Genomic DNA, 27,107 nt, shown 5'->3' on the forward strand with positions numbered 1-27,107 from the left:
CATATGATAGAATTGTGAGCAGCTTGGGCAAACTCTTGGAGACAGTTCGCAGCTGCGGTCTGGTGTTGGTCACCCTCTGGGACTCGGAGGCCTGTTTACAGAGAGAGAAGCAGAACACAGCTCCCCAGGCACCTGCCCAGATTATCTAAAGCCCAGCCAGGCATTCAGTGGGGTTCAGAGAAAAGACCTCCAGCAAGCTCAGGTCAGAGCAAAGTTGTAACACTGGCAAAGTTCATATTTTATGTTGTCACCCTCTTGCCTGGCTCCCTCTCCCTGTGTCCCTGGATAAACTTGTTCTTCCTTGGGAAAGAATAGGAGTTCAGTCATTGGAGCAAGGATTTCATTGGAGATAGTTCTGCCACAGTCCCCCATGTGACACATGGGAATCTGAAGCCAAGAGAGAGCAGGACTTTGCCAGAGAACATACAGCAGTCCTAAGGTAAGAGAATTCATGCCAGCAGACCTTTGATCTAGGGCTAGTTCTTCACTGTACTTCATGGCCAAATTCCACCCACTGTATAGAAAGAAGAAATGAGGCCCCGGGGTTGCAGTGTGAATCAGCAAAGGCTTCCTGGACCAGCAAGTGGCGGTAGGGAATGAAGCAGGTATTTGGCAGGGGTGGAGGGAGGTGGGAACCTTCCTGGTCTCCTCAAATCATTCCCAGGCCCATCTGTTTTGAAGATGATCTCTAAGGGGAAAGTCATTTGGGGAGATCTGTGGCCACTGGCTCCCTCTCCTTACCCAGGAATCCTAAATTCCCCCATCCTGAAAGGCCAGCCCGACAGGTACTCACGTGCACATTGGTGCCCTTGTCTATCTGACTCCATTGCGAGCCAGCTGTGATGGCTGAGTTGCCGCAGTGCCTGGAGGCTTCCATGGTCAGGCTGGTTACCACCTCACCCTGCCCAGTGGTTCTAGACCAATGCCCTGGCCTGCGGGAGCTTTGTCTCAGAACATGAACACGGCAGCTGGGCCTGGCACCAAAAGCCCCTCCTGGCCTGTGACTTGCCACCAGCTGTTCCAGGGGCTTGCTCATTCATTCATTCATTCATTCATTCATTCAACAAGTATTTCTGGTGGGCCTCTCAGGTGCCAGGCACTTTCCCACACATTGAAAATGGAGCGGCAAACAAGATTGTGAGGCCTGGCCCTCTGGAGGTCACATGCTAGGGTAGGGGACAGACAATAAACAAACATATGCAAAATATCAGGTCAGATGGAGGGGACAGTGCGTGATGGGGGTGCTCTTTTCAATTGGGAAATGAAGCAGAGACCCCAAAGAGCTAGGGGAGGTGCCACATGGCTGTCTCAGGCTGGAAGAATTCTAAAAGCGGGAGCTGAAGGTGGAACGGCCAGTGAGGCAGGAACCCAGCTGGCATTTTCAGGGCATCGCAAGGAAGGCAGTGTGGCTGGAGTGAGTGGGGAAGGAGAGGGAGGGGATGAGACCAGAGAGTGGAGGGGCCGTACTGTGCGTGTTCTTTACAGCTCTGAGTTGCTGCACTTATTGTGTCTGCCTGGGAGTGGAGCTGTGCCCTCCCAAGGCGGCTTGGACATCCCAGGAGCCGACTGATTACAGAGCAGGCTGTGGGAGTCACCCCTTTGCTTCCCCTCTCTTTTGGCTCCCTCCACACTTGCACCCCCTTCACCTTTTCTAAAAAGCAGGATTAAAAAGAATTTGGAGCCAGAAATCTCTGGATTCCAGACCAGGCTCCATGACTTAGTAATTGTGTGAGCTTGGTGGGCAATTTAAAGTCTCTGAACCTTGGCCTCTGTGTCTGTAAAATGGGGCTAGACATACCTACTGCCTAAATAGCTGTGAAAGCTAAGGGTCCACTCATCCCCTGACCCTGCGAGTGTGCACCTAGGTACTTAGGGAGGTGAATGCACATTTCCAAAAGGCACGGGCAGGGTGACCCTTGGGGCTGGTCACAGTAGCCCGGAAATGGAGTCAAGTCTGGCATCCATCAGCAGGAGAATGGGTAAATGGGGTATGGTGTGGCCGTGCAGTGGAATAATACACAACAACATAAAGAAACTGCAGCTAGACGGATCCAGCAACATGAATGACTGACATGCTGTTGAGTGAAAGAAACCAGGCGCGAAGTATAGGTACGTGTTATTCCATTCATAAGAAGTTCAAGAACAGGTAAAGCTAATCTATGGTGAGAGAGGCTGTGATCGAGGTTACCCTTGGGGGTTATGCACTGGAAGAGGGCTTGGGGAAACTTCTGGCATGTTGGAACTGTTTTTTGTCTTGATCTGGTCGTCACACCGGTTGATACGCATGTCAAAGTTCATTGAACTTGAGCTCCGTGAATGATTTGAGATTCATGTGCGTCGTGCTGTGTATATTTCAATTAAAAGGTAAGAAGGAAAAAGCGCACGACATGGAAAGCTGGTGACGGGTAAATGAGAGAGTGTCGTTGTGCGTGTCTCAGAATTGGCACCCGGGGTCACTCCCGGCGTCCCAGTGCCATTCTAAGGGGCAAGGACGGCCTTGCGGCACCCGTGTCCTGCCGTGGACCAAGCACTCTCTAGCATCAGCTGATGCCGTGCTGTCAGAATTGAGGGATGGAAGGGACTTCTTTCCCTGGTTGCTTTGCTTTGTGATGAGGTTATCATTAACTGTGATAGCTCACTGGCACTCAGGTCCCCAGGCCTGCTGGGCAGCAGAGACCCTGAAGTGGGGAGTGCTCGGCTTTATAGTTCAGGGGCCCATGAGGTGGCATTGGGAGCATCCCCTCTATTTGCAGATGGGCAAGATTCCCCAGAGAGAGCCCTGAGGACCCCGGGTTCATGCAGCAATGGGGCGGCAGAGCCCCACTCCCACCTCTCTTTGGCCCACTTCCAAAGTGCTCCTAGAATCAACTGGCTGGGGACCGCTGGACCGCTGCCACCCTTCTACCCTGTCCCAAAGTCACTGTTCCAAGTCCAGAGAGGGGAGTGACATCCCCCAGGCCACACAGGAAGTCTGCAGCAGAGCCAGGCAAGGCCGTGGGCGGAGGGGAGCGTGACAGGCTGAAGATTTAGGCCACCAACCAAGCTTTTCTTTTATGCCCAAGGGGGCGTGGGCCCTCCTGAGCCCAGGCTGGGGGTGTGTGGTCCCCCTGCTCTGAAGAGGGGCTGCATCTATAGTATTAATGTGGGAGTACTCGGCCTGAGGGGGGCTTCTCCAGCAGGTACCGTGGAGGGTGAACCCCAGCCCCTCAGCCCTTCTTATCTTGGGGTCACCATCCGGGATCCACCGCCCCTGGGTGCCACTCTTCCGCTGGCTTCCCGCAGAAATGTCACAGGCTGGTCCTGTTTGCAACCTGCATGAGTGTGAACTGACACAGGCACTGCACTAGGTGTGAGGTGGAGACACCCGGAGGGAGATTCCAGAGGCGAATGTGACCCAGCCCAGGACCAGCCAGGGACTCATCTGTCACTTCTCACCTGCCTCCAGGTGTCAGTTTCAATGTCACCTTCTCAGAAGGGCCCCCCCTCCCTGATCTCATGTCCCACTCCCTGCCCTCTCTCACACACTGTTCTGTTTCTTCACCACCCTTACCAGTCACCTGTAGTTCTTCTCTCTTCTGTCTCCCCCACAGGACTATAAGCTTATTCAGGGCAGGAGCTGGGTCTGTCTCATTCTCCGTTGGGCCCTGGTGCCTGGCATATACGTGTAACAGTAGATGTTTGAGGGAAGAGTAAATGAATGCATGAGAAAGAACTGCCATGGCAGGGATATAGACACCAGGGAAGGGAGTGCCAGGGAAGGAAGGGTTCGTTCTGTGTGTGTGTGTGTGTGTGTGTGTGTGTGTGTGTGTGTGTGTGTGTGTGGAGCCTGTGTGGTTGCAGGGGTTTCAGAGGGAGCTGCCGTAGGTGGAGGAGGGCAGGAGGCCTTTCTTGCAACCTCAACACCTGGAACTCAGGTCCTTCCTTTGTGAGCCAGAGGCCCCCTGTGAAGCTGCGTGGAGTCCCTGCATCTGGGAAAGGCAGCACCAGCATCCACGGATGCAGGAAACCTGGGTCCACAGCACTCCAAGCAAGCGGAGCTGGAGAGACATTCCTCCCCCGCGGTGGGGGGGGGGGCGGGGGGGGGCAGCCCAGGCCTTCTTCCTCTGGACACACTGGCTCTTGGACAGGGACTCTCCCTTGGGGCTTCTCTCCCTGGGAGGCCCTCGCGGGCCTCTAGCCCAACCCTCAGAGCGGGCCAGAGGCCTGCCCTGGGTCACACAGAGAGGAGAAGCAGCGCTGAGACTTACTTCTGGCCTGGGGTCTCCCGCTCCCACGGTCTACCACGTGTAAGGGTCTTACTCAGCTTGGTCAGCACAGAGCAGGCAGCCCCACCCCAGGACCCCACACTCTCTCTGCAGTTAAACTGGGAGCCCAGTGGCCTCATGCAGGGGCAGGGCTACTGCCGTCGGGTGGCATCTTCTCTGGCAGTGCCCGCAGCCCACACCTGCTCACCTGATCGAAGTTCAGGACATGGTGAGGGCTGATGTCAGAAATACCTGTTCTCTGGGCCTTGGTTAAGGTGTCTTCTGACTCCTAGGGCGGGGCCTGTGCCTCCTCCACCAGATCCAAGACTTATGCTCTCAATTCTCTAGCCCTTTGGCGCTGAATCCCACCCAAGGGAGCCCAAGGCTGGCTAGGACCCCCCTCGCACACCTCCTACTCCGGGCCAGGCCCCTCTGCAGGCCGGGGGTGCAGGCCCGGGTCAGGTCAGGGCGGGGTAGATTTCTAGCCCCCTCTTCCTGGCAGCTCCCGTGGTCATGGACCATGTCTTATTTGTTCCCATGCCCCCTGCACCCATCCTAGAGCCTGGCATAGAGTGGGCTCTTGTGACGTGAAAGAGGTAACTCGGGGTGTCATTTGAGGGGCTCTAGGAAGAGATTCCAGGCCCCCCAATCCCCTGCCCCACTCCCCAGGAGCCACAGTCTGGAATTCCACTGAGAGAGGCACACGCCTTGACATTCCCTTCATGGGAGTAAATCAGAGGATTAGTTTATTCTGCTCTTGGGCCCAGAGGCCCCAGGAGCTTCTGAGAGCCAGACTGAAGATATGGGTGGGGAGGGGTCTGCCAGCCTGCTCTTCAGCCTCTGCAAGACAAGGGCTGAGACCCCAGGGAGGGGCGGACCTCTGGAGACAGGCTTGGGCTGCTGGGGCCCTTGGGGCTGGCGGGGAACAGCAGGGCCTGTCTGGGAGGGAGCCTCCGACAGACGCTTTATCAGGCCCTGTCGCCGGTGTTATCTGTGGCTTCTCAGCACGGAAGGAGCCACAGTCCTCAGCCACCCTCAGACCACTCCAGGCCTGGAACAAAGCAGCCGAGTCAGCTGGCAGCCCCATGGCTCCGCTGTTAGACCGTGGGTTCTGCAGCCCTGGGGCCCACGTGGGGTGTGCGGGGGGGGGGTGGCTGGCCCAGGCTGGCGACGGTCCGTCTACTGGGACTCCCCCGCCACGTCCCCGCTGCCGCAGGGACCACCTCCCTGGAGCCTGTCTACAGAATTCGGATGGGCCACTGGGTCACCCCAGCCCCTGCAGGGCCCGGCCGAAATGTCAGCCACAAAGGACGGGACACAGGGGGGCCTGTCCAGGAACAAGGGCCAAGTGTTGGTGTGGGATGATGGCCGGGGCTGAGCTGGTCAAATGTTTACTTGGAACGGTTCAAGTGGGCACCCTCCAGCCACGGGGGCAGCTGGCGTCTGGCACGGGGCCCTTCTACCCACCACCATGGGGCACTGCAAGAGTTCAAACCCATCCCAGATGGGCTCGAATCCAAAAGCGCCCAGAGGGTGCTGCCAGTCTAGGCCTTGGCATTGTCACTCCCTCCCAGTCCCTACCTATTGTTGGCAAGAAAAAGAGCTGGGAGGGCAGGTTCCGCTGCTCTCATTCTGGAAGCACCTGCTTCTCTGGCTTCCTGCAGGGCTGCTGCGAATGGTTGGGCAGGTTGTGCACTGCAAAAGGACACCTTGTCACTAAAGCAAGTGGACCTGAAATCCTTGCAACTGGGCAAGGAGCTGCATCAGCCCAGAGGGCGCTTTTTTGCAGCTGTCCACTAGGAGAGGGCACACCTGTGTGTTGAACATTGGGGACCTTAGGATGACAACTTGATTCTTTTGGTAGAACTAGCTCATATCATAGATATGAGCTGTTACCCTACCATAGATAGATTTGCCTGATATAATACAGGATGCCCAGCTGGATTTGAATTTCAGAAAAACAACAAATACTTTTAAGAAGGTATAATTGTGTCCCATGCAATATTGTAATGTCTGAGTGTAATGGGTGAATGAAGTCTGGTCACATCAGACCTGCCCCCAAATCTCCCTCAGCACATAGGGCCCTAGGGGTCATAAAGGAGACTGTGGGAGGCTGAAGAGAGGCCAGTGTGGCTGGAGAGGAGCCCGAGAGGTAGCAGGGGCGAGATGGAGTGTGGACTTGGAAGCTGGGGTTCTCTGAGATGGCGACACAGGAGGGTTCGAGCAGGGGACAGATGTTGTAACAGGCTCCCTCTGGTGGTGGTGTGGAGAATAGTCTGGAGGGGTCCAGCCCAAGCAGGCTGGCCTGTGAGGTGACTGCAGCCATCCAGCCTAGAGGACCAGGGCAGTGGGCGTGGAGCTGGAGAGAAATAGCCGATTCTGGACAGGAACTTTTTGTTATGGAAAATGTCAAACATGTACAGAAATAGCCAGAATAATGCAAGGAGCTCCCATGTCCCCATCACCCACTTTAACCATCATCAGCTCACAGTCAATTTTGTTTCATGCAAACCTTTCACCCCTCTTGACAACTGGATTATTTTGAAACAAATCCCAGATATCATATTATTTCATCCATAAATATGTCAGTGTGTATCACTAAAAGATAAGGCCTGGATATATTTTGAGGCAGGAGCCACCAGGAATTTGCCCCAAGACCTCAAGCAGCTATTAAGAGAGAGGAGGCCCCTGACCTCGTGAAACCCATTGCTGGGCTGTTAGTTCCCCAGTCTTAGGACCACCTCTCCTAAAGCTTTCTTCTATGTTCCTCCTCAGGCCTCCTGTCTCCCACTCTCCTGTCTGTGTGCATTCGTAGTGTGATGCTGGGGTCTTGGGTTGCTGGCAAGAACTCCCCGTTGGAATCTCCCACCTTTTCCCCAGACCTCACAGCAGCCCGAAGCCTCTCCTCTTCCTGGTCTCTTGATAACAGGACTGTACAGTGTCTGAATCTGAGGCTCCCAAGGCCCTCACAGACGATCACTCCGTGCGAACTCAGGAAATGCAGGCATTCTGGGTGAAAGTGAGGAAAGCACCGGGAAGTCACAGGGTGAGGGACAGGGACACAGGTTTAGACGTCAAAATCCTAGTAAGTTCAGGGAGGGTCTTTACTTTCAGAAGGCCACCCCCTCCAGGAAGCAGCCTGGCTTTACCTCTAATTTACTGGAAGACTTTGCATGGGTTCCTTCCCCTCTCTGGGTCTGGTCATGCAGGGCTTCTACCTTCTCTCCCTCCTCTCTGATTCTGCTCCCCCAAAGTCCTTGGGGTGGGGAGAGTTGAGGGGCAAAGCTGGACTTGGGGAGAGGCTGCTGGGAACATGCTAACTTCGGACACAGTCACATACACTTCGAACCCTGTGATGCAGGCAGAGCGGCCCCACTTTACAGAAAAGGAAAGTAAGGGGCAAAGAAGTAAAGACACTTGACTAGGATCCCCTAGTTTGTAGGCAGCACGACTGGGACTTGGGTCCAAGGCCAAATGCTCAGCATTGGTGCCCAAGTGCCCCCAAGGTTTTTGAGGCCCCACCCCCAAGCAGGGCCCTCCTCAGCAGGCGCAGTTCCCTCCTCAGCAGGCGCAGTTCCTCTAGTTTGATCCAGATTCTGGCCATTCTGCCACCTCAGAGCCTCCTGAAGCCTGGTGCCTCTCCCAGCCTTTTCACAGTGAAACTGGGAGGCCAACTCACTTTCCTATTCCAATCATTTTCACTCACTGAGCCCTGCCGAGGGCTGGACTCCATGGACACCAGATACACCAACACATTTCTCTCATTTCATTCTTACAGCAACTGAGTGAAGTGTTATGCCCATTTTACAGATGTGGAAACTGATGCCCAGAGAGAAGCAGTGGCCTGCCCAAAGCCACACAGCCCCACCGTGGTGGAGACAGCATTGAGACCAGAGTTCTCTGGCCCCACGTGCTCCATCCACTGCATTGCGAGGAACTGGCTCAGAACAGTAACCCAGTGGCATTTTGTTGTCCTGGCTTCCAGCAGCCTTTTTCTTCTTCCCCAAATAACTTCTTAGTTTTGCCTATGTAATCCCACTTGATCTTTCTAATAATTGTGAGAGGCAGGTACGATGAGTGGCTTTTATAGGTGAAGTGCCACACATGTCTCCAGGGAGGCTGTGTTTTGAAACTTCCTGAAACTTCCTCCAAGGCTTGAGTTGCTCCCTTGATCTGTCCACGGATGCTTACGTTCTTCTAGCGCCCCCTACAGCCTTTAAGAGACACTGACTCACCCTGCTGGGCCATGTAGAAAGCTTTTTCTGCAAAGTCTTCCCTTTTAAGTCAATACCTCCCCTGGTTGCCACATCTGGTTGCCACATCCCCTCACAAGTTTGGACTTACCTTGTCCCTCCTTGGTCCCCCTGTTCAGTAATAGTTAAAACACCTTTAACTTCTTTAACTCCGTCTTCAAGAAACGAGGATATTACAAAGGCTTAAACTAGGGAGGTTGTCAGCCTTGAGAATCATAAAAGTGAATCTGGGTTTCCACCGACTTGAGAGCTCTTTGGGGTGGGATCTGTGTTCTCCCATCAGATTAGACTAATTGTTTCCAGGGAAGGGACGGTGTTTCTCCCAGGGTCCCCACGTCCTGGGTCGAGGCCCTGCAGAGCAGTGACTGACAGTGGGTAGGGAGAGGTGTCTCTGGGCTCTGCCCACCACCAAGCCCATGGGTCCAAAGCAGGAGGACGAGAGCCCTGTGTTTCCTGAGGAAGGGCAGGAAAGACCTGGTAGGGAGCCAGTTTGGGGCTCTCTCTGTGCATCCACACATCTCAGAACCCAGAGGAACTTGAACTTGGGCAGCAGTGAGACCGAATCCTTCCAAGAGTGAGCACATTTGGATTGAAGCTATTGTTCCTGGAGGTAGTGGCCAGGGACTTGGCATTCACTGTGGGGGAGGGGCGGGGGCAAGAGAGGGAGGGAGGATGAAGGTCAGCTGATGTCAAAGGCCCTGTGGTCTCCAGGACTCCACCCTGAACGTTCTACTGCCCTCGGTAACCCCTACTCCAGGCTCCCATAGGTCCGCCAGCCTCCATCTCAAATAGGCACATTCCGGCTCTCACCTACTCCTCTTTCTGGGTTCCCTTCGTTCATTCATTCATCCAGCATTCAACCAACATTTAATTGATCATCTACCAAGTGCCAGGTTTTTGTTTGTTTGGGGGAGACTTTACTGAGGTGTGATTTACATATTGTAAATTCACCCCTTTTCAGTGTATGAGGTTTGACAAATGTTTAACAGGAGTGTATACACCACCATGGTTAAGCTATTGGATATGTCCATCAATACTTCCTTCCTGCTCCTTTGTCCTCAGCACCTCCTCCCCACTCCCAGTCCCTGACAGCCTCTGATCTATTTTCTGTCTCTATTGTTTTGCCTTTTCCAGAGTGCCATGTAAATGGAATCACACAACAGGTAACCTTTTGAACCCGGCTTCTTTTACTCAGCATAAATGCTTTCGAGAGTCATTTGTGTTGTTCCGTGTATTATTAGTTGGTTCTTTTTTTAAAAAAATCATTTATTTATTTATTTATTTATTTATTGGCTGCTTTGGGTCTTCGATGCTGCACTCAGGCTTTGTCTAGTTGCAGTGAGCGGGGGCTGCTCTTTGTTGCAGTGCATGGGCTTCTCGTTTCAGTGGCTTCTCATTGTGGAGTATGGGCTCTAGGCACGTGGGCTTCAGTAGTTGTGGCGTGCAGGCTCAGTAGTTGTGGCACACAGGCTTAGTCGCTCCGTGGCATGTGGGATCTTCCTGGACCAGGGATCGAACCCATATCTCGTGCACTGGCAGGCAGATTCTTAACCACGGGGCCACCAGGGAAGGGAAGTCCAGCTGGTTCCTTGTTTATTGCCCAGTGAGTTGTATTTCCATTGCATAGATATATACAATGTATTTATCTATTCACCCATTGATGAATGTTTGGCAGTTATGAATAATGCCACTGTAAACACTCACGTGTAGGTTTTTGTACAGACATGAATTTTCATTTTTCTGGAGAAGATACCTAGAAATGGGATTGCTGAGTCACATGCAAGTGTATGTTTAACTTTATAGGAATCTCCCCAACTGTTATCTGGAATGGCTCTACTATTTTCAAAGTAATAATAAGCTTTTAAAGTGTAAACTCTAACTTGAGTCGTCAAGACTAATAAACGCTGGCAGGAATTCTATTCCTAACTGGAAGCATCCCTTTCGGGGCAAATGTGAGTTTTCATTTCTCCAGGTAAATACCCAGGAGCAGGATTGCTGCATCGTAGGTTAAGTGTATCATAAGACACTGCTGGACCGCTTTCCAAGATGCCTGCACCATCCTGCATTACACCAGTAATGTATGAGTTTCAATTGTTCCACATCCTCACCGAGTGCCAGGTTTTTTTTTTTTTTTTGGTTTTTGGTTTTTTTTTTAAATGTTTTATTATGAATATTTCTAACATATAAGAAAGTGGAGAGACTAGCACTTCAATGAACCTCCACTTACTCATCAGCAGCCTTCCACAGCTCCCTCCCCGTCAGCCTTAGATCTGGTTTCCTCCCCGCTCCCCAACAACGACCAAATTATTTTTGAAGCAAATCCCAGATGTCATATCATTTTATTCATAAATATCCAGTATTATCTTTCCATGGTACCGTTATCACACCTAAAATGCGTGCCATTATCCGACTTAACATCATCGTATATCTAGTCAGGGCTCACATTTTCCTGACTGTCTCCTGAATGTCATGATTTTTTTCTTTTCCAACTTGGGTGTTTGAATCAGGATGCAAATAAGGTCCGCACATTGTGACTGGTTCGTGTGTCTTTAAGTTACTTTGCTTGGAAGTCATTTGGAACAGTTCTTTTTGTGGTTACATCACTAACTCAATGTATAGATTTATTTGCTTCATTTTACTTTCCGTTTTTCTGAATTTATTTAAAATTTACAATTTTATTTATGGTTCCAAATTCTATCACACAGAATATATTTACGAAGGTCTCACTTTTATTTATGCCCTCCTCTTTCAATCCCCGCTTCCTAGAACTATTAACTTAAAAAAATTATGCTTTATCCTTACGTTGATTTATATATATACACACATATGTGTACTCCTTACATTAATTTGAAGAGACACACACGTGTGTGTGTGTATATATAACATACATAGATGTACACACATATATTCGTATCACTCCCTCCTTTTCTTAGTTAAGTGTGACCAAACAGCCACACTTTCCTCCACTTTGTGTGATTCATGCTACCTCTTGCCCGGCTATCTCACCCACAGTGGTCTGTCGAGATCTCCTCTGTTCTTTGCCTCCAGAGTCTCCCTTTGCGCTGATAACCACAGTCCCCTGCTGGTGGCCATTTCCCTTCTTTCCAGTTTTTGCTGTTACAAATAGAGTTGCAGTAAACAACCTGTGCTTCCATCTTTCGGCATACCAGTTGGAGTAGATTCCCAGCAGTGGAATCCCCGAGTCACAGCTTGAACACACACAGTGATTTGCTAGCTTTTGCCCAATTCCTACGCAAAGGGATTGCACCATTTCTGCACAGGGCTTGTTTCCCCACAGCCTCCCTAGCAGAATGTGTTGCCAAACGTTTGGATTTTTGCCCATCTGATAGGTGGGAGATGGCCTCTCAGAGTAGTTTCCATTTGCATTTCTTTCATTTGGTCGAGATTGATCATCTTTTCATATGGCTAAGGGCCATTTGCATTTCTTTTTCTGTGAACTGTCTGGTCATAGTTTTAGCCTGTTTTCTTCTAGGAGGCTGTTGGTTTCTTCCTTCTCTACTTTTAGAAGCGCTTTATAAATTAGAGACATTAATCCCATGTCTATGATAAAGGTTCAGCTATTTCCCCCACTTGGTCGTTGGTCTTATTTGTTCATTCATTCATTCATCAATCTCAAGCCACCAGATGCTGGGGAGGCAGCAGCTGTGAACAGGGTGGTCCTGAGGGACTCCACTGCCACGTGATGCCCAAGCCAGAACCTTGGACGGATCCTGGACTGCCCCTGCCCCTCCCCCTCCCTGTGCTGTCCTTTCTGCCCCCTGCCCCCCCTCCTGGTGCCCAGTGACCACCCTTCCTCAGTCCTGCCCTGCTCAGGCCCTCAGCACCTCCCAGTCTGCACTCAGTGGGGGCCAGCAGTGGAACTGAGTGTCTCTCTATCTCCCCCAACATGCCTGGCAGGTGATTGAGGGAGGGCGTGAAGAAACAGCACGTCAGTGAATGAATGACTCGTAGGAGGATGACACAGCCTCTCAGCCCAGGAAGCTAAGTCAGAGGGGAGCTTGGAAAAGTACCTTCAGGGTCAAGGTTTCCTAACCCCTCACTTTCTCTTTGGGTATAACTTGGGTCAGAATTGCTACTCTCAAATTGCTCTCAGCCAACATATAATACTACTTCATTTCATGATTTGAAAGCATGTCTGCTTATTGTAAAACATGTGGAAAATACAGAGAGGTACAACAAAGAAAACAGAAATCACCCATTACCCAGAGTAAACCACTGTGGACATTTTGTTATAATTTTCATTCAGCTTTCTTTTTTTACATATTCTATTTTTACATATTCTATATTTACATATTTTACATATTATGTTTTTACATATTTTATATTTGCATATACATGTGCGCGCACGCGCGCACACACACACACACACACCCTCCTTGTGAGGGTTAATTGTGATTCTATGCATGGTAAGCACTCAGGGAGTGTTAGACATTCCCATTGTTATTATTACTATTATTGCCTAGTTGTGGACATTTAAATTCTTTTCTATTGCAAATAACACTTTAATGAACCTCTCTGCTCACGGGAGCAGCTGAGGGGGTGTTCCACTCCCACCCCTAAAACTAAGCACCCTGGTGACAGAGTGTGAGCAAGGCCTGCTAGGGAGATCCCTTCGCTGAAAGTTAGGACAGTGGACCTTTGCTACTGGAAGCCTGGGGAGAGGGCAGTCCAGGCAGGGGAACAGCATTGGTGAAGGCTCAGAAGCTTGAAGGAGCACGGGAGTTCTGATGTGCTTGGTCTGGCCGCCATCACTGCCCCTCTTTGACTCCTTTTTGGAGGAGTGGTGGTGTGGGTGCTGCGTGTGCTGGCCCAGGGAGTGCCTCTGTCTCAGTCTTAATCCTGTTGACTTTCAAATTGCAGTTCATGAGCCATCTGCTCACATCCAACTGTTGAGGTGGCCACTCCCTCCTCCCTCCCCTTGACCACATCATTCTGCTGTCTGAGCCTGGGTTTCCTCATATGCAAAATGCAGCAGGTGGGCTTGTTGGTTTCTACCCTCTCTTCTGCCTGGGGTGGGTTCTTAAAGCCCAGTCTGGGCTCTCCCTTTGCTGGGATGATGGAAGCGCCCTCTGGCAGCCAACATTGGCCATGCATCCAGAAATGGGCTTGGCAACCTGCCTGGCCCTCTGAGTGGGTTTAAGTGTGCGTGCCTGCGTGCGTGCGTGTGTGTGTGTGTGTGACTGTGCCTGTGTATTGGAATGGCATACAGGGAGTGTGTGATAGGTTCATGATACATAGAATTCAGAGCTTTCCTAACTCTCTGATGAAAACCCAGAGAGGTGGGGCCATTTAAAGCAAAAGCAAAAGCTGGCAAAACTTTTCTGAGGCCTGCCAGGGAACAGCCAGGGTTGCAAAATTCCTTGAGGCACTCATCTTACTAACACACATGGAGAACATCACTCCTCTGCTCAAAATCTCATCCTTGTCCCTCTGATGAACAGGGTAAATATCACACTCTCGGCCAGGGCATTTAGGGCCCTTCGGAAGCTGATCCCTGCTTGTCACCAGTGGCCGCTGTGGCCCCACTTTTCACTCTTGTCCTTCTTTCCTGTCCCACTCCAGGCAAACCACCCAACCCATTCCCATCTCCTAGTCTCTGCTCGTGCTGGTTCTTTTTCCCAGTGTCCTACTCTCTCCTTTAGTCCCCAGGGCACCTTCTTTCCTTCATCTTCATTGAATTTGTTACAATATTGCTTCTGTTTTATGTTTTGGTTGTTTGGCTGTGAGGCTTGTGGGATATTAGCTTCCCCACCAAGGATCAAACCCGCACCCCCTGCGTTGGAAGGTGAAGTCTTAACCACTGGACTGCCAGGGAAGTCCCCAAGCATCTTTTAAGACTTGGCTAAATGCAACCTCTTCTAGGAAGACCTCCTGGATTTTTCCACTTGGGTCTGAGCTCTCCTTCCTCTGAACTTCCCAGTACCTACTGTCTCGTGGTATACAGATAATTAGGGTTTACCCAAGTAACTCGGGTTGAAGATGTCCAGTTCAGTAGCCCCTCCTGGAGGACTGACTCCATGTCTGCTCCATATCTGAGTCCTTCCAAACACTGAGCCCTCCCCATTGGTATCCAGGCTGCCCTCCGCAGAGCCCTGACTCCTATCCTCTCCTCCGCCTCCTCTGAGCCCTTGTCTTTAGCCAGAAGGGGCAGCTCTCATGGAAGTAGGTCTGGTGGTAGAAGAGAAAGATGTGAGCCTTGGGCTAGACTCCTATTGGACCCTGCCCTTCAGAAGGCAAGTAGCTGCCCAGCACACAGGCTCCAGCTGCTGAGCTGTGTGTAGAAGGCTGGTCTCTGGGTGAATGAAGGGTCAGATCCAGGTCACTGCCCAGCTCTTTCCTTCAGGGACAGAAGTCATAAGTGCGGCCGTAGCAATAATATTCCTGGTTATTTGTAGAAGTCTGCTATTTTCAGTTTGTTGTGCTCTCTAACATGAAATTCTCATTCAACCCATTTGTGGATGAAGCAACAGAGAATCAGAGAGGCTAAGTAACTTGCTCAAGGTCACACAGCTCTGAGTGTGACTGCTCAAACTGTCTCTGCTTTCCAAGCATTTCCAAATACTGTGCCGTTCCTGGAATATTCTGCTGTCATGGTGTCTTGCACATAGTAGGTGATTAATGAATTCCTGTGTAACAAAACACAGACACATTGGACATGTAGTTATCCCTTTCTGCTCGTCTTCCAGTCTGTCTCAGGCCCACATGCTCACCTCTGTGTGTGAGAAGAGTCCCAGAACTGGGATTGTCCAAGAGGGGAATGGTTCCAGGGGCTGAAGGGGTGGTGGTGCCTGGATCCCAGGAGGGGTGAATTCCCTGCATGTGGGTTTTAGGGGTAATAGGTCCTGGGCATGGAGAGGACTGGCACCTGCTGGCCCACTGGCCCAGCTGGTGTGTGGCCCTTGGATGTTGCATTCCTTCAGAAGGCACAGAATGGTCCTGTGGCCAGGACTGGCCTCAGGACCTGGAATTAATGCACATTCTCTGAGGAGCGGACACCAAGGCAGAATGAGATGTGCAAGAGGCTTATTAGGGGACGTATCTGTAGGGGGTAATGTGGAGGAGCCTGGGGAGGCTGGGAGAGCTTCCGACCTTGATGTGGATCTGACCCCTGTGTGAGGGAGAAAGGGAAGGGAGGAAGGCTGAGCACAAGCATTTGTGACTGCAGAGCAGTTCTAAGAAAGTGTACGAGGCCAGTGAGAGTCTTCTAGGCAAGATACCTGTCAGAGGGGTCCCACCTCTCCCCAAAATGGGTCTCCTTTGCACTCCTGCTGGGCGCAGTCACTGGTGTGTGGGAAGCACGGCCTCTGTAGGCACAACTCAAGGTGTGCCTAGTGCTGGAAAGGCAGGCATCCTGAGCGATGGTGAGAACACCCTTTCTGGAGTGGTGCTGGTGTGAATGCTGTGTGTGCCAGCCTGGGGGTCCCTCTCTCTCAGTTTTAACACTATTGACTTTCAAACTGAAGTTTAAGAGCCATCTGTTCATGTCCAGCTGTTGAGATGGTCCTCCCTTCCCTTGACCAGTCATCCTCTTCTCTGAGCCTCAGTTTTCACACATGTAAAATGGTCTTTAAGGCCCAGCGCGCAGAGCTGCTGAAGCCATTGGTCGGTTAAGTTCCCCAGGTAGAGATCTGAAGGGGCCTTCTCACCGCCACCGCACTGGCCCCGCAGGTCCTTCTGTCATCAGCCTGGCAGCCACAGGTGCCCACAGCTGGAGGGAAGGAGAAGTTGGGACCCTGGAAACCCAGGAGAGAAGCTGATTGGTCCAGCCTGGGTCAGGTGTCTGGCTCTGGCCCAATCAGCCATGGCCAGGGGGTGGAGCCTCTCGCCAGGCTGCCCATTCCATGGGCCGCCCCCGTGAAGTGCAGGTGTGCTTTGTGGGGCAAGGGCGGGAGCACGGCAGGGCAGGTGAGGGAGCGCAAGGTGTTGGTGGCATTCTCTTGCTGAATGTGCCAGCGTGACACAGCTGGTGGCTCCAGAGGCCAGGAGCTGGACTTTCGTTTGTCTCGGTGCTGGGGCCTGCACGCTGCCTCCCCCCAGGAGGGTGTGGGCTGGCCTGCCCTGCTGTCGCCCACCCTGAAGGGCTGAGCTCTGCTGGCTGGGACAGGCACTACGCCTACCTGATGGCCGCCACCCCAGGGTAGGAACACTGGGATCTGCCTTCCCGTTAGCCTGGAAGCCCCAGGTAGGCACCCAAGAACTGAGATGTAGTCTTGACTAAGATGAAGTGTGCTCCGTCCAAGTGAAATGAGGGCTCAAAATACGAATACAATCAGTTAGACAAGGAAAGTTCTATTTCTCAGGTTGCAGTCTGAGATTTGTACCTGCCACCCAAGGATAAAGGGGACATGATAAAGGTTCATACAAGTGAGGACAGGTGGCTTTCAAAGATAATCAAACTAACATTAGTCTTTACATCTGTAACACTGGACAACAAAACTTCCACAGATTATTAGGGAAAAGATTAGTGATCTAAGTGTTTGTCCCACTCCAGATACTATTATTTCTGTCAGGGCATTTTCAGGGCACATGAAGACTGAACAAAATACTCAAGGAAGTACTCAAGCCAAATGAAACTGGGTTAGAAGAAACATTTCAAGACATGAGATGAGAAAGTGTACAGGCAATAATAGGGAGAAATGGCTACATATAGTTAAATCTAAACGAATGATGATGTGATTAATAATTTGTAATTCTTAAAGTAGGGATTCTTGAAACAAGGAAAGCCATGCTGTGAGGGAAAACTTATTAAGAGTCAGAAATGAAATAAAGTCTGCAGTGTCCAGTGGGGAGCCACTAGTCACAGGTGGCTCTTTACATTCAATTAATTAAAATTAAATAAAATCAAATATTCGGTTCTTCAGTTGTACGGGCCACTTTTCACGTGTCTAATGGCCACACATGGGTAGTGGCTACTATATTGGACATTGAATATAGAACATTTCCATTACTGCAGAAAATTTTTTGGACGTTGCTGGTCTGAACGATCAGCAAATCCATGGAGAGGAAAGGATGTTCTGGAGAGTAGAGAATAAAAATATTCTAAAGATCTTCTAAAAGGATAGGGGAGAAGTGAACAGGCAAAACCAGCAGCAAAACTGAAAAGCAGAATAGAAGTTCTAAATAAGCAAGTGGTGATGGTGGCGGTGATGGGATTTGACATAAGGAAAAAAGAGAAACTTGACCAAGCCAGAAAAGGCAAAGGAGAAAGAGGGAGAAAAATATAATCAATGGTAAATATGATATTAGGTGGAAGAAATAAAACTAAGTTCATTAGCTATCACAATAACTGTGATCTGGATGAATTCCCCTGTCAGAAGTCAAAGATGTCATTTTTAATAGATATATAGAGAAAAATTCCCCAGGACATAACACCTAAAATGCTGGATAAATTTTAAAAATACTTTTTAAAAACATAGCTTAGATGACAGAAAATAAGGGAAATGTTGAGGTTTAGAAGCATCAGGAAATCTTGAGTCCACAGAGGTGAACGCATTCTGTGCCTATCTCTGGTGCCCCAGAGTCTGACTTTAACAGGCTACCCAGCTCATGGAACAAAAGATAATTCCTGGGGCCCAACCAAGGTGAGAAATAGGGCTCCTGTATAAAGCTAGGATCCTAAAGGGCTAGTAAAACTAGAGAAAAAAGTGTCTGCAGAGACTTGTCTGCCTCTATCTTCACTGGGGTTGGAGCAGAGGAAAGCAGGGTCTTCCCTGAGAATCTCTAGGACAAGCCCAGTTTCAAGTGGGTATGGTGCCAGAATCACACTGCCAATATTGCTCCCCGAGCGCCCCTCCTCCAAAAAAATTAACTAAAAATGCAACTTAAAGTGTTCCCCAGATGCCTGATGAAGCAATTGAAAATGCTCCCTGGAGAAACACACTTTAAATCTAGGCTTCAAAGAATTCTCACAGATAAACTTCCAAGGAACAGGAGGTCATTGTAAAAAAAAATAAAAAAATAAAAAAAATCATTAAACAGAAACTACATGAAATGAGAGTCAGCAGAAACAACATTGCTGAATCAGACCACCAACAATTGAAGATATTGGAACTGTCTGTTATAAAATATGAAATAATTATGTGTGGTTTGCTTAAAGAAACTAAAGAGGTGATTGAATGTATGACAAAAGAATGAGAGTATCAAAACTGATCAGATGAATTTGAAAAAAGAACCAAATAGAACTTCTAGAAATGACAAATATAATCGAAATTAAAACCCAGTGGTTAACACAACATTGTAAATCAACTATAACGGAATAAAATAATTTTTCAAAAAACCTGGTGGATAACAGACTAGTTCTGGGAAAGATGGAGTAAACACACTATACCTGTCTCCTACTGAACACAGTTGTAAACCCTGGATAGAATGTATGAACCAAATATTTGAGGACTTGAAAAGTAAATGGTATCCAATAGATTAGAGAAGAAAACAAGAATTTGAAGCACAAGTGAACTGGGTTGAGTATCTGATTTTTTTTTTTTTTCTCCAGAATTGTCTGACCTGAACTCAAAGGCAGCCTGAAACTTGGAAGGGTGTACCAGGTACAGGCAGAAAGAGCTTCAAGATAGAGCTTTTGGTCTGAAGCGTAGGAAGGGGATTCCTCAGGATCAGAAGGAGAGTTTCCCTGTTTATTTTTTCTTTTTTTCCCAAGTTCTCCCATCCCAGCCATCAGGCAGTCTTGCAGTGGTGGTAGTGGCAATGGTGATGACACCATCAGCCAGGAAGGTACCTAAAATTCTGATGGAAAGAAAACTTTCTCTCTGCCAGAAGACCTGTGATTGCAAGAGCGTGGGCAAATTGTTTTTGCTTTTCCTCCCACTCTCTGTCCTCCCACTGCTTAGCCCCAGACACAGATGCAGTCATAAGAAGTGCATAGCAGAACTGGGAACCTAAAGCCCCAGATTTCTGGCTGGGGGATTGAGAAAGGAGGTCCCAGGGATCCAGAAAGTGTTGGGGTGACTGCGGAGAGGAGAGAGCAAAAGAGAGTGATCCCATAACTTTTTGTATGAACTTCCAGGATCACCTCCAAACTATGGATGCATGGATCTGATCCTAAACAGAATATGAAAGGTTTTGAGAACTGAACTATGGGGCAGACCACCACCCAGGTCCCAGACTGGCCACTGATGTTGCACATGTAGGATGCATTTGAACAACACTGCAAAAGGCTTTGAAAACTTCACTGGTATTGGAACCAGAGCCCACAGAAAGTGGGTTGAAACGTAGGGCCTGAACCTAACCTAGATCAATTGTCAGTATATATGTATGTGTGTGTGTGTATGTATAAATATACATTATGTATGTATAAATCTAAAATGATTTGGGATATAAAGAATTAGAAAAATCTCAACTCTTAGTAAAAAGGTAATCAATAGATGTCAACCCTGAGAAAATACAGATGTTGAAATTATCAAAGACTTTAAAGCATCTATTATAACTGTAAGAAATAAGGGCGAACACTCTTGAGTGAAAAGATAGAAAGTCTCAACAAAGAAATAGAAAACATAAAGAAGAGCCAAATGGAAATTACAAGACTGAAAAATTCTTAAAATTCATTTCATCTGAGTCTTACAAGGAGTAGAGAAAGAGTGTAGTTCAGGAAGTAACAATTGAAAAATAATGGTTGAAAACTTTGCAAATTTGTAGGTTCAAGAAACTCAACAAATCTCAAACAGGATAAACTCAAAGAAATCACCTTCCAGATACATGAGAATCAAACCTCTTTAAAGACAAAGAAAAAAATCTTGAAAATCGAGAAAAAGGCACATTACCTATAGCAGAACATTTATTTGAATGACTCTTGCTATCTCATCAGAAACCATGGAGGCTAAAAGGAAGTGAAACAACATTTCTGAAGTGCTGAAAGAAATGAACCACCAACCCAGAATTTTATATCCAGTGAAAATATCCTTTAGGAATTAAGGTAAAATAAAAATCTATCCTCAGATGAAGGAAAATTAAGAGACTTTATTGCCATCACACCTGTTCTATTGACAAAATAAACACTAAGTAAGGGAAGTTCTTCAGATGGAAGGGAGGTGATACCATAGGGAAACTTGGAACACCAGGAATAAAGGATGAACAACAGAAATGGTAAGTATATGGGTAAATAGACTGTTGGCCTTCTCTTGAGTTATCTGAAATATGATTGACCGTTGAAAGCAAAAAGTATGGCATTGGTAGATGAACTTTTCAATGTAGATCTAATATATGCCAGCTATAATATAAAGGAAGGGCGTACAAAGGAACTTATATGGCAGTGAAATTCCTACATTCCATTTAAGGTGACAAAGTATTTCTTCTAAGTAGACAGTGAAAAGTTAAGTATGTATATTGCAATCACAAAAAAATTTAGCAAAGACTATAGTAAAAAAAAATGCAATAGATAACTTAACATGAAATACTAAAAACGTGTGTAACCCAGTGAAAGAAGGAAAGGGGAAACAGAGGAACAAAAAACAGAGCAAACAGAAAATAAATAATGAAATGACATAGCTAGGTCCAAACGTATCAATAATTACATTAAGTCTAAATAGATTAAACATGCCAATTAAAACACAGAAATGATCAAAATGGATAAAAACCCCAAGATATGACTATATGCTGCCTATAATTATACTGATACAATGATATAGATAAAAGACTAAGATGCATGTACTAAAAACCATTGAACCGTACTCTTTAAGTGGGTGAATTTATGATATGTGAATTATGTCTCAATAAAGCTGTTTAAAAAAGATTAAGATATACCATGCAAACACCAATCAAAAGAAAGCCAGAGTGGCTATATTGATATCAAAGTAGACTTCAGAGCAAAGAAAATTACTAGGGATGTACAGACACATTGCATAACAAGAAAAGGGCTAGTTCACCAGGAGGACACAGCAACCCTAAGTGTGTATGCATAGAATAACATGACTTCCAAATGCATGAAGCAAAAACTGACCAAACTGAACGGAGAAATGGAAAATGCCACAATTAGATTTGGAGACTTCAACATTCCTCTCTTGGTAATTAATAGAACAGGTAAGTAGAAAATAGCAAGGACATAAAAGAACTGAGCCATAAGCCAGCTGGATCTAATTGAGATTTATAGAACATTCCATCAAAAACCAACAGAAAAAGTCTTTCCAAGTGTGCAGAGAACCTTCACCAAGAAAGACCATATCTTGGGTGATAAAGCAAGTCTTAACAGAATTTTTATTGAAATCATACCAACTATGTTATGTGATTAAAAGGAAATCAAACTAGAAATTTATAGAGGACAATAACTGGAAAATCTCTAAAACTTGGAACTTAACACACTTTTAAATAATTCATGGGTTGAAAATAAAGTCTCATGGGAAATTAGAAAATCTTCTGAACTGAATGAAAATAAAACATACCAAAATTTGCGAAATGCAGTGTAAGCATTGCTTACAGGAAAAATTGGTAGTATATATTTATATTTTTTAATAAATTTATTTATTTATTGGCTGTGTTGGGTCTTCATTGCTGTGCGCAGGTTTTCTCTAGTTGTGGAGAATGGGGGCTACTCTTCATTGCAGTGTGCAGGCTTCTCATTGTGGTGGCTTCTTTTGTTGCAGAGCATGGGCTCTAGGCTTGCAGGCTTCAGTAGTTGTGGCATGTGGGCTCAACAGTTGTGGCTCACAGGCTCTAGAGCTCAGGCTCAGTAGTTGTGGCCCACAGAATTTGTTGCTCTGCGGCATGTGGGATCTTCCTGGACCAGGGATCAAACCCATGTCCTCTGCATTGTCTGGCAGATTCTTAACCACTGCACCACCAGAGAAGTCCCAAAACTGATAGTATTAAGTGCTTATATTAGAAAAGAAAAAAGATCTCAAACCAAACATCTAAGCATTCACCTTCAGGAACTAAAAAACGAGAAATATAAACCTAAAGCAAGCAGAAGGAAAAAATAAAGGAAACAATAAAGATCAGAGTAGAATTTAGTGAAATGGAAAACAAGAAAACAATAGAGAAAAATCAATGTAACCAAAACTTGCTCTTTGAAAAGATGAATAAAAGTGATAAACCTCTAGGTAGACTGACTAGGAAAAAAGAGAGAAAACACATTACCAATATCAGGAATGAAAGATGAGTTACCACAATAGACCTCACATGTATTAAAATGCTAGTAAGAGAATAATAACACAATTCTACAAAAGAAATCGACAACTTAGATGAAATAAATGAAATCCTTGAAAGCCACAAACTACCAAAAACTCATCCAAGAAGAAACAGATAATCTGAATAGTCCTATATTTATTAAAGAAACTCAATTTATAGTTGAAAACCGCCTGAAAAAGAAAACCCCAGACCCAGAAGATTTCACTGGCAAATTCTGCCAAGTGTTTAAAGAAGAAATCAAACTAATCTTTTCACATATGCTATCTTCCAGAAAATATAAGTGAAGGGGATACTTCCTAACACATTTTTTGAAGCTAAATTTATCTTGATGCCAAAGCCAGACAAAGATAATACAAAAAAACCAAAAAAACAAAAACAAAACTACAGATCAATACCCCTCATGAACATAGATACAAAAATCCTCAACAAAATCTTAACAAATTGAATCCAGCAATACATAAAAAACAAGTGGGTCTTATGTCAGGAATACAAGGCATTGGAGACGAATCAATGTCATCCTCTGTACTAACAGACCAAAGATGAGAAACCACATGAGCGTATCAATCAATGCAGAAAAAGCGTTTAACTAAATTCACCATCCATTCATGGACACCCATAAAATACTTTTATAACATCCACAAAAACTCTCATAAACTCTCAGAGGAATAGGGGACTTCCTTAAACTGATAAAGGGCATATACAAAAAAGCTATATCATACCCAATGGTAAAGACTGAATACTTACTCCTGGTCAGTACATTAAGGCAAGACAAATAAATAGAAGGCATACAGGTTGGAAAGGAAGAAATGAAACTACCCATATCTGCAGATGATGTGATTCTATGTAGAAAATCCCAAGGAATCTACACAAAAATCTAGAGCTTATAAGAGATTTTAGCAATGCTGCAGGATACAAGTTCAGCACACAAAAATCAATCATAGTTCTGCATACTAGCAATGAACAATTGGAAACTTGTTTTAAAAGTTTATGTATATATATAATTTTATAAGTTTAAAATTTATATTTACAATAGCACCAAAAAATGAAATCATTAGGTATAAATCTTAGAAAATACTTGCAGGATCTATGCTGAGACTGACCCTTTTAAGGGGCTTTCCTGAAAGTCTCATGCAACTCTCTGCCCTCACATCTCATTGACTGTGTCACAGGGCACCCATGGGAAGGATGCGAGAGAGGCTGGGAACTGCTCTGCAAAGGCTTCAGGAATTCTCACTGTTATGGTCCTGAGGTAGTTCCAAGACCACACAGACAGAGGCTGGCAGCTTCTTCTGGGTAATTTTGGGAATATTGTCTGTCTCAGAGTAGATAAGAGTGGATCACTACTGAGGACATTTTTTTCTTTTCCAAGATGTCTGGCTGAGTGGACATGGAGAGCAGCTTCCAGTAACAGAGCTGAGGGCATGAACGTCAGATGGGCAATCAGGAGAGAGAAGAGCTGCCTGGAGGAGGAGTCCCTGAGGCCTGGCAGCAGTATGTGCTGACTGGGCCAGGGCCACCAGTCAGTGCCGACTGAGGCCATAGCCACAGCACCCCCCACCCAAGGAAAATGTCATGTGCTCCAGGTAACCTCTTTCTATCCTGTGTGACCCTGTGCCACCCTTTGCCCCTTGGGCTCCACTGATTGGACTAAGCCTGGCACCTAACCCATGAGCAGCCAATCCACAGGAAGGCCGGGATCCATGACCTTGCTCAAAAAATTATCTAGCCATTCAGATTGCCTGGTTTAGGAACCTGACCTGACTGTATGGAAAGAACTTGCAGGTGGGAGCAGAACGGAGGGACATAGACACGGGGGCAACATTCTGCCCCTGGGGGCCTGGTCTTGTCCTGGATTCCTCGTGGTCTCTCAGCAGCCTGACCCACGGTGCTCCAGCTCAGATGAGCTTCCTTCCCAGCTCCCGGTAGAGTCATCCCCACCACCAACTCTCTCCAGCTGAGCTAGAGGGCCTCCGCTACTTGCAACCAAACACACCAGCCCTCAACAGTTTTAAATCAAGATCGTCAAGTGCTTCCTATAGAACTTCAGTAGATTTCAGTAATGGAATCAAAGTCAAGCTTTTCGGAGTTCTTCCTGGGGAGGGTGAAACATATGACGTTGTTGTAAATATTCTGGGAAATTCATTTAAAAAGTTCAGCATAGAAGATAGAATTCTCTGTGCTTGCAAGTATGAATATAAATTTTAGTAGAACGCAGCAGCATGGTAAAAACAATATTCATATCCAATTAGGAAATTCATGGAGCAGAAATGAACTTGGAATCGGTGTGGTGCAAATATAATTGAAAATTGGGATAAAACAAGCTGTGATGGTATATCAGTTGAAACGGAAACTGTAGTTATCTGTATGTAAACACACACTTACATAAAGAGTAATTACACTACAATATTGTCGTGGCAAAGGTGTTTAATATAAGACATATTTCAGTATGGCCACAGGGCCAGGACTAGGGAGAAGGGAATAAGGCACCCGCCTTAGGTGCAAAGTTTAAGGGGCAGCAAAAAACTCAGTGATAAAAAGACAAATAGTATTGTAATGCTATATGTATTTTAAAAATCAAAATAAATGCAAAAACCATGAACAAAATATCCAAATTTTAAATGAGAGGACCAGTATTAATTTTCTTTCTGCCTCAGGCTCCAGCATGACCTGGCAGAGCCCTGCTCAGCAGTATGTTTTCTCTTTTTGCTGCCTATCAACAGTTAACATTTTTTAAGTGTTTGAGCCTTTGAAGAATTGCATTGTAAATCATTAAGTGTTTACAACAGAACTGGACATTTTGTAAATGAATCCTCTAAATTTTGTACAAAAGCAATAGAAAACTTTAAATCAGTGTTCAACAAGTGTGCCAAAATCAACTTTAACTTTTATCAAATGTAATGTACTGTAAACACAACTGTCATCAAATTTCAGTTATTTCACACTAGAAAACATTTTCATATGTCCCTCAAAAGCAAAGGAGGTGCTGAACAAATTAAGTAATGAGAACGCAAATGGGGGCCAAGATTTAATTGAGAGCTTCTCGAATTTTTCTTTGGAATGCCTTGATTTGTGGGAAGAATATTTTGATGGAGTTCCTATCTTAAATTGGGAAAATTTATATTTTGTACTTGGATTGAAGGGAAGACAGAGGCTTATGGTTTTGCAGCATTTACAACTGGCAAAATATTAAAAAGAATTATAAAGTCAACTTACATGACAGTTTTATCTTCTCACAATATTTGTTAAAGAAGGGTATTCTAAATGGAAATATACTGCCTGTGAACATATTGGTGCTGAAATAGTTAACCATTCCTACCTAAAGAAATTAGAATTGAGAATATCCTCCAATCAGCAGAATCTGCTCTGAGCTTATCAGGTTCCTCTGTCGAAAAACTATATTCTTTTTTTTTTTTTTTTTATATAGTTGTGGCACATGGGCTTAGTTGCTCCATGGCATGTGGAATCTTCCCAGGGCAGGGCTCGAACCCGTGTCCCCTGCATTGGCAGGCAGATTCTTTACCACTGCACCACCTAGGAAGTCCAAAAAACCATATTCTTACTAACAATGTTGTAATCTATAGAGAAGAGTCCATGTAGGGTGTCGACAATTTACATTTCATTAATCATAGAAGTGACTTTGAAGATAATTGCATGCAATTCTTTGAGGAGGAGAAAAGAGACCATATTTCTAAAAAACACATATTCTTTAGAAAAATACCAGTGACAGAATATTAGAAACAGATATGGCTAAGAAATTGATTAAAGTACATGAATGTATCACCAAAATTCTTCTTTTTATGTTGCTTTTAATGCTCAGATAATAAACACAAAAGTTTTAAAAATTTTAATGTAGTATTAAATACCAATTTAATACATAATTTTAAAACAACTTTAAATTTTAGAATAGCTTTATATTTACAGAAAAAATTTACAAAGATAGTACAGATTCCATATGCTCCCCACGCAGCTTCTCCTGTTACTAACATCTTACATGAATATGCTACACTTGTTATAATTCATCAGCCAATACTGATACATTCTTATTAACTAAAGTCCCTACTTTATTCAGATTTCCCTAGTTTTGACCTACCATCTTTTTTACTATCAACCTGATTTATCATGGTTGATATTGGCCTTGATCAACGAGCTGACATAGCATCTGTCAGGTGACTCCCCTGTAAAGTTACTTTTTTCCCCTTCCCATCCTGCATCCTTTGGAAGGAAGTCACTATGCACAGCCCACACTTAAGGTTTGGGGGCTTATGTTCTCCTTCCTCAAAGGGAGAGTATTTACGTAAATTATTTGGAATTCTTTTGCACCAGAGATTTGTCTTGTCTCCCTTATTTATTTATTTATTTATTTAATCAATCATTAATTTATAGCACTATGGACTCATAGGTGTATGTTTTGTACTCTGGGTTACAATGCAGTACTTTTCTTGCTTGCTTACATTGTTCC

General features: G+C 46.2%; 1 long non-coding RNA gene across 2 annotated transcripts in view; it reads left to right on the top strand.

Moving 5' to 3' along the window:
- The first annotated feature begins 337 nt into the window (after positions 1-337).
- The window catches only part of LOC130846356 (uncharacterized), a 53,093-nt gene continuing 26,323 nt past the window's right edge, over positions 338-27,107 (top strand). Inside the window, exons 1-2 of one of the 2 annotated variants that reach the window (XR_009051552.1) lie at positions 338-439; positions 24,018-24,231. This is a non-coding gene — a long non-coding RNA (uncharacterized LOC130846356). Of the gene's footprint in view, positions 440-525; positions 606-24,017; positions 24,232-27,107 lie in introns of those variants that run through there. The other variant, XR_009051553.1, reaches the window with a different exon arrangement.

Source organism: Hippopotamus amphibius, chromosome 2 (assembly GCF_030028045.1).
Source record: "Hippopotamus amphibius kiboko isolate mHipAmp2 chromosome 2, mHipAmp2.hap2, whole genome shotgun sequence".
Lineage (NCBI taxonomy): Eukaryota > Metazoa > Chordata > Mammalia > Artiodactyla > Hippopotamidae > Hippopotamus > Hippopotamus amphibius.